The 8,191-nt window shown below is 35.8% G+C and overlaps 1 pseudogene; it reads left to right on the forward strand.

Annotated features, from left to right (window-relative positions):
* Nucleotides 1-1,236: 1,236 nt before the first annotated feature.
* Nucleotides 1,237-2,047, forward strand: LOC149243625 (uncharacterized protein At1g01500-like; annotated as a pseudogene).
* The last annotated feature ends 6,144 nt before the right edge of the window (nucleotides 2,048-8,191 follow it).

Genomic DNA, 8,191 nt, shown 5'->3' on the forward strand with positions numbered 1-8,191 from the left:
TTCTTACAATTTTGACAATAAGTAAAATATATATAGATATAAATATGCCTAGTATGATGAGATCTTTGGAACTATTATATTTCTCCTATGCCCAAAATATCTTTGGAACTATTATATTTAGCCTATGCCCAAAATCGAGGTTTTAAACGATTTTATGAAATGGTGTCACAATTGTAGCAAACAAAATTTTTTAAAGAATTTGTTTAATTATTTTAATTTTTATTATAAAATCATTTTAATTTTGTAATTTTTTATTAATTAGGATTATTTGTAATGAAATTTCTATATAATAATATTTAAAATAATATGCTTACTTTAAAAAGAAAATGGAGTTGTTCTCTTAGAATATTGTTTAAGATATTATAATTGAGGGAGAAGTCATTAGAAAAAAGATTTATTTAATTTGTGTGTTTATAAATTAATTTAAATGTGATGATCTCAATCGATTCCTACCATTTTAGTAGCAAGTAAAATTAATTAAATAATATACTCAAAAAAAATGTAAAAAAGTTAAATTACCATTTTAAAATTAATTACTACACAACTATATATGAGAATATGTTCCACATTTTAAATCAATTAAAATTATTTAAAACATTTTTGAATATATCAATATATATTTTAAAGAAAATTTTATAAAATGATTTTAAATATTAAATGGAGAGCAATTTACACACATGTCATAATAGCTTTAATAAAAACAAATAATTAAACTAGCCTAGATCCATATTAAGTATGGATTTACCCAGCACCGAGAGGTATCAATCTCTTTTCACTCTAAAAAAGGTTTGCAACTCAAGAGATTTGACCCCTCCTTGGTAGATCGAGAGTTAAGATGGATTATGTTGTGTTTTGTCGTTGGTAAATTTATATTTTTGTATAGTAGCTTCAACATGTTAACCTCAACTATTTAGTGAGGATGACCTTGAATTTTAACTATTCATGTGAATGTCTTCCCAATATTGGGAACCCTTCAAGTTCCAAAGGTCTAATATGTTGCTTTACTAGAGGAAGTAGTGGTTATACCCACACACTCTTGTGCCCACAAGATGATGATCCATGGTGGTAGTTGGGGGCAATCTAGAATTGGGTTTTTTATGAGATTGTAGCTCAATTGATTGGGCTATTGAATACCAATAAGAGTAATAATAATGGTCATCTTTATGGTAGGGATTTTGAAATCAACTTTAGCGTGAGATCGATTGGATTCATCATTCACATTAGGGTTATCATGGCATGGATTGGTACGAAGAAAATAAGGTCATCACCCATAGCCAAGGTTAGTCCACAATTCTAAGGGCGAGTGTTCTTCTAAAGAAGAAACCAATTATGCCCCTATCGAGTGCCCAAGGATGGTTCGAGGTTTGTCCCTTTTATTTTGGGTGAGTTGTTGCTCTCTGGAATGATCCCTTTAGTCACTGAACTTGCGGTACCAGCACAAGACCGTGGGTGTAGTGCTGGAGATTATTTGAAGAAGGATCCCACTACACGAATCAGTGCACCTAAACCTACTTAGGGACAAGGTTGACAAGGAATCGACTGAGCCACTTATGTGAGATTGATAGTGTTCTAACCATTGGGATTCTGGATTTTGAGGTCTTTTATGACGAAGAAAGCATGATAATTTGTGGTGCTCTAGAGAAGTTGGAACAAGGGTCTCATCATTCGGGGTTTAAGTAATTATGTAGCATGGATTATTGCTAGTCAAAAGGACCAAGGGGTTTCCTCTTCGAGAGATTGGGTAAGCAACAACAATATTTCCCATTGAGGCCTCGCTTTCTGTAGGTTTATATGGCAGGATGTTATGGTGACTCACCAATTACTTTAACAAATATTATGCAGCTCGTATCGTGGCATGAAGCTACAGAGGCATGGGGCTCTATATGTTATTCCCGAGGATGAGACAGAGAAATCTCAAATTAATACCATTGTTTTGAGTGGTCACCATTCACATTCACATTAGATTTCAGAGGATAAGGGCGAAAAGGTAAAGGTTGAACCAAGTTTAGGTAAATTCGATACTGAAGGTGGAGGCATTGAAGGGTGAGGATGGAGAGCTTAATTAAATTTTGGTGTGGATATTGAACTAGAAATGCTCCTTGGCATTGGAATAGGCATGGGGACAATATGACAATACTAGAACCTAAAGTTTGATAGAAATAGATGAGGGAATCACTATTGAGAGGAAGACAATAACAACATTAAAATTAATATATGTGTGTGCGTGAGAGAGAGAGAGAGAGAATGTGTGTGTGTGTGTGTGTATATAATGGAATTACATTTTAAAAAAAAATTGTTGTATATAAATGGGCATATGACTGTAAGACATGGTAAGGCATACATACCTATGGGAAATTAGTAGTAAAGTTTGGAGTTAAACCTAGGTGATATGGGGACATATCGAATTATTAGATACCCCTGAAGTAAACTTTGAGGGGGGGAGGGCTTGGAGGTGAGTGATGTTGACTTGCTTGGCCAGTTTAGCTAGATTTGGTCAAGGGAATCCCCAAGTCAAGGTTTAAAGGGGCATTGTTAGGTAAACTTGACTCGGTGAAAGAGTCAAAGTTGGTATATTAAATAATGGTGGTTTTGGGCACATAGTTTTGGTTTCCCATGGTTTTTTGCTCATGGATTTCATTTAATGAAGCCTTTAAAAGGCTTGGGAAAACTTCATTGTAATGGGTCACATATGTGAGCATGTAACGAAGCATTTAAAGGGCTTGGGAAAACTTTGTTGTAATGGGCCAAGGATGTGAGAAGTGAAGGCTCACTTGGCCAACGTGGTTGGGTTTGGAAAGGGAAATTAATAAAATATTAGGTTACTTGGTTTTTCCCCAAATTGGGGTTTTCCATCATAAACATTGTGTGTTTATGTTTTGTATTTTGTTGTTGATAAAATTATGTTTCTCTCTAGTAACTTTAAAATGTGGTATGTGAGATTGTTGCAAATATTTATGTTATTTTATGATGCTTTGCCAAGAAGTTTAATGATCCATTCCTTTAAGATATAGAGTCAATTAATATGCAACCTACCTCGAGGAATATGCATTCTAGAGAAAAAGGGTGGAAAATATACTTGATCATTTCCTAGTGAGTGATGTTATTATGGATCGTTATTTAAGAGTCAAGTGGTGGGTTGGCTAAGTGGTGATTCTAATCATATGCTTGTTCTTTTAGAAATAGCTAAAGAGGGAAAGATCCCCTGAGTCCCTTCAAATTCAAGTGAAAATGACTCTAGGTTGAAGGGTATGTTGAGATAGTTAAGAAGGTTTATGATCGTTTTCATGAAGCTTCTCATGAATCAACTATTATTCATTTTTTTAGGAACTTAAAAATCATTAAACATTTTTTTGCTAAATGGGAACATAGGAAAAGGATAAGGGATGAGTAGTTGCTACTGAATGTGGATGCTCAATTGCAGGAAATGTACTCTATGGACTCGATAGGTTTTCTTGATGATGTATTTGATAAAAAGGTAAAGGATCTGGAGCAAAAAAGGAGAATACTTTTAGCTTATAAGGAGGTTGATAAGATGTTCAAGGGTTAGACTTTATGGTTAGAACATGGAGATAATAATATCGAATACTTTTATAAGTTTGCATATCATTTTAATATTGTCAATACTATTTGGAAAATGCCCAAAGAGAATGTTTTGTGGTCTCAATTTTTGAAGATATTGGTCATTTAGGTGTAAACCATTTTAAAATATTTACAATTAAGAGAGTCATGTGGCAATTGCAAAGGTTCTCAAAATGACTACAGTTTTCCCAAGCTTTGTGCATGATGAAGAGAATCATATACTTCTAGAAAAAATTCCAAGGATGAGCTATAATTGGTTATCCATAGTTTTCAAGAGGCTAGGAGCTTCATCTTGAATGGATGGTCTATTGAATTCTTTCTAGGTTTGTATAAGTTGATGGAAGGAGACCTTTTGAGGGTTTTTAATGAATATGGTATTTTAATGTAAGATGATGGCAACATTCACTAGTGCCTTCTTTGCTTTGATATTAGAGGAAAATAATCATGTTTTTTCTTGTCATAAAACCATAAGTAATTGTTATGAGATTTAAAAAGTTACCATATGAGGTTATCTCAAGTGCAATCATTTTTTAATTTTGTTGGTAGCCTACGAGGAGATACACTCTACAAAACAAAAATGCACAAAACAAAATTGTTATCCTCTTTAGTTAAAAAGTTATATCTTTCAAAAGCTTATGACTATGTAAGTTGGTTATACTCAAGGATGATATGGCTCCACCTAGTTTAATGTTCATTTTGTTAATCAAGTTATGAATTGAGTAACTTTAGTTTCGTTTGACCTTGTAATCAATGGATTGGCACCATTTTTCTTCATGCTAGGTAGATATATCATACAAGGGTGCCCTCTATCCCACCTTAAGTTTCTCATTGTGATTGAGGGTCTCCACAAGCCCTCTTAGAGGAAAAAATGTGTATCCCTTAAAAGGAATGAAGATTGGTAGTACCATATCTCCAATTGGTGTCTTATTTGTAGATGATATTTCACTATTATGTGATGGATCAAGGAAGGATTCAATGAAGTTTAATGAGATTTTGGATTTATATTTTAAAGTTATAGGTATGTTAATCAATGTGCAGAAGTCCTCAATATCATTTATATGATTGGAAAAGGAATTGATATTTTTCACTTTTTTTCCTTTCCAAAATATTGATACTAAGAATAGTTTAAAGTACTTTGTTTTTTATCTCAAGCGAAATGCATATGGGAAGAGGAACCGGAAATGGCTTATTGCCAGAGTGGAGAAGAGACTTTCTATTTCGTTTAATCATTGGTTATCTCATGGAGGTAGATTGGTTTTGGTTAAATATGTTATTGAGGAAATTCTAGTTTATTGGATATCATTGTCTTCTTCTTCTTTTTTTACCATGGTGAATCAGTAACTCATTGGAGTAATTTGGGCGAGGCCCAAGATCAAACCTAGTGGTTTCCACTATAACACCAAGAGTATATCCAATAACTCGTAAGTCAGAGATACCAGGAATTTATGACATAGAAAGAGTTGAGTCTCCATAAGGGTGGGGGACCCTACTCCTTAATCCTTATCACAACAAGCCAAAGATGTCCCCTCGTGGCATTTGAGACTTGGTGGAAGGGATAACATCCCATTGTGCTCATTATCTTTTATTCCAAGGGGCTCTTGAAAAAAATGGGCACTTGCACTTCATGTTCTTATGACATGGAAACAAGGATAAGAGAGGACTAGCTTGGGTAAGGTGGAATCATATTGTTATTCCAAAGGAGCATGGGCATTGGCACATCAAGAATATTCATTTTTCAGTAAAGCTTTAGCTACAGAGTGTGCCTAGAGACTAATCGAAGGTAACATCCTTTGGTGCAAATTTATTCTTCAAAAAAAATCTCTGCTCGAGTGAATGGAAGAGTGGATAAGGAAGCCTAATAAAAAATGGTGTAATGTTTCTATAATTTGGAAAGCAATGGTATTAGCTTTTCCTTTAGTAGGTCATTGATTGGTTTGGAAAGTTGGGAAAGAAATGAATGTGAGAATTGGCTTTGATCCTTGGGTTGGCCATGGCGAGGACTTTACACTATTTGATGGTTTGATTAAGAAGTTACATAGAGAATGTTTTTTTTCTTAGTAAGATAACCCTTCCAATATTAACCATCATTTAGAGACAAGAATGGAAAATTAATGAAATGGTGTGGTTCGTCACCATGCATGCTATTGAATGGGAGAGACTTACCTTTTCTGAGTAGGCTAGTCATGTTGTTGACACCTAATCCGAAACGGATGAGGTGAAGTCGGACAGTCATCTAGAAGATGAACTGATCCGTTTTATATGTGTATAAATAAAGTGCTGGCTAATGAATAAAAGTATCAATCAGTGTTTTCTCATTCAATTGTTTTCTTGCGCTCATTGCTGGAGTTACCCCTGGCCTCTGACATGGTATCAGAGCACAGGTCCCTTAAATTAGCTGTAACTCCTGCCTCTGCCTCTGCGCTCTCTGACCTGAATAGTCTGCCTCTGTCATGCGTTTTATTCAGGCAATTCGCTGCCCCTCTCTGCGCTGCCTCTGACATACCTGAGCGGTGAAGCGTGGAATGGGCTGCTGAATGTGAGCGTTTTCTTGTTGAAGCGTTTCTATCTCTGATTGCTCTCATTCCCTTCTGCATTCGAGTGATACCATAGCCGGGCAGATCAAACGCCTGCTTCAGAAGCTCTTCTGCCTGCCTAGTAAGAACTGCGGCATCGTTTTTGGATTGAAACAGTGGCATCGTTTTCATAAAACAGTGGTATCGTTTTTCATAAAATTGCGGTATAGTTTTGAATAAAACATTGGCATCATTTTATAAGCCTGCGTTTAATGCTGCATTATTTGTAAACGTGGTAAGAACTGACATCGTATAAGAACTGACTTGCCTTCGGAAGTGTGGAACCCATGATGTGGGAGCGCCCTCCTTTTCAAAACAGTGGTATGCTGCGTTAATATTGAAGCCCGAGGTATCATTTTGGTAAACAGTGGTATCGTTTTTTGTTATAAGCCTGCGTTATTTGTAAACTTTGGTAACAACTGACTGTGGACTGCGTTCGATACCTTTGTGCTAGCTATTGTATGCGCATTTTTAAATGACAGTGGACTGCGTCTTTTGTAAAGATTTTTGGTGGCTGCATCCTTAAGTTTAATGGAGACTGCGTGTTTATAAAGACTGAGTTCCGCAGCGGAAGTGTGGTAAAAGACTGTATTTGCTGCGTTTTCCTTATTTGAAGACTGACATGGTATCGCTGCATATATTGAAACCTGTGCATTGAAGACCTGTTATTGAAACCTGAGTTTATTGAAACTTTAAACGTATTGAAGCTATGGTGAAAGATGACATAGAACTGTGACTGCGCCTTTATTAAACGCTGTGGTGACTGCGCCTTTTTTTTTTTTGCTGGATGCGTACTTTAATGGCAAGCTAACACTGCGTTTTTAAATGCTGGATGCCTATTTTAATGGTGTATTAATGAAGCTAAGACTGAGTTGATGTATGATGACTGTGTTTTCATAACAGTGGTATTGGTCTTTCATAACAGCGCTCTTTCAAAGCAGTGATATATATATGTGCGCCCTTTCAAAACAGTGATAGCGCTCTTCTTTTCTTAAACAGTGATATACATTATGTGAGAAATGATATGTATATGAGCCCCAATTTTTTATTGAACAGTGATATATGAACAGTAATATATGTAAGCGGTGGGCGCCATCATTAAACAATGATATATATGTGAGCAATGATAGATATATGCTGATGGAATGTTAGAAGAAAATGCATAAGGCTATCACATAAGGATTTTTTCTCTCAGTAGAAATTTTTTTTATCAACAGAAGTTTTTGGCAGAGATATATTTTTTTTTTACAGAATGCATTCAATCATTTCAATGGTCGGAATAGTTCTCACTGGCAAGGAGAACTATTCTGAATGGTCCCGGATGGTAAAACACACCCTTATCTACAATGAGCTGTGGAAAGGTGTGTGTGTTGGAGAAGAAGACAGAGACCCTGTGCAGCCCACATCAGACAAAGAACTCGCCATTTGGGAAAACAAGAACAGTAAAGCTTTTGCATTGATCGCAGCATCTGTCAATGAGGAAGTAAGTCGTCATATTTCTTGCTATTCCACTGCCTTTGAAGCTATACAAAAGCTGAAAGAACTCTATGATACACATTCTGCACTTGAAGTTGTTCAGCTCATGATTAAACTCTTCACTCTTGAACTGAAAAATAATGATCCTCTTGCTCTTGCATCTGAAATAAAGTCTATAATGCATGATATAAAATCCACTAAGGTTGAGCTGGATATCTCTCTTATTGCCTTTCTCAAAGCACTCTATCCTACCTACTCCAATTATCTTGAGTCTTTACAAGCAAATGGAAACCTTAAAGATATAACCTTTGACTCTCTTGTGAAAAAGTTTGCTGAAAGAGAGAAAGCCTTTGGAAAGAAAACAGTCCCTGAATCTTCTGAAGAGACTGTTTGTCTTGCTCACAAAGAAAAGCATCCTGCTCAAGATTCTGCAAGAGGAAGAGGTGGACGAAGAGGAAGAGGAAGATACTTCAGAGGCAGGGGGGGCAGACATTCTCAAGCAGAAAAGGCAGATCTGCATTGCATTCGCTGCAAACGAAATGGATCACATGATGCTTCTACAT

Source organism: Pinus tabuliformis, chromosome 8, assembly GCF_031772625.1.
Source record: "Pinus tabuliformis cultivar Carrire ecotype Pingquan chromosome 8, CPIR1, whole genome shotgun sequence".
Classification (NCBI taxonomy): domain Eukaryota; kingdom Viridiplantae; phylum Streptophyta; class Pinopsida; order Pinales; family Pinaceae; genus Pinus; species Pinus tabuliformis.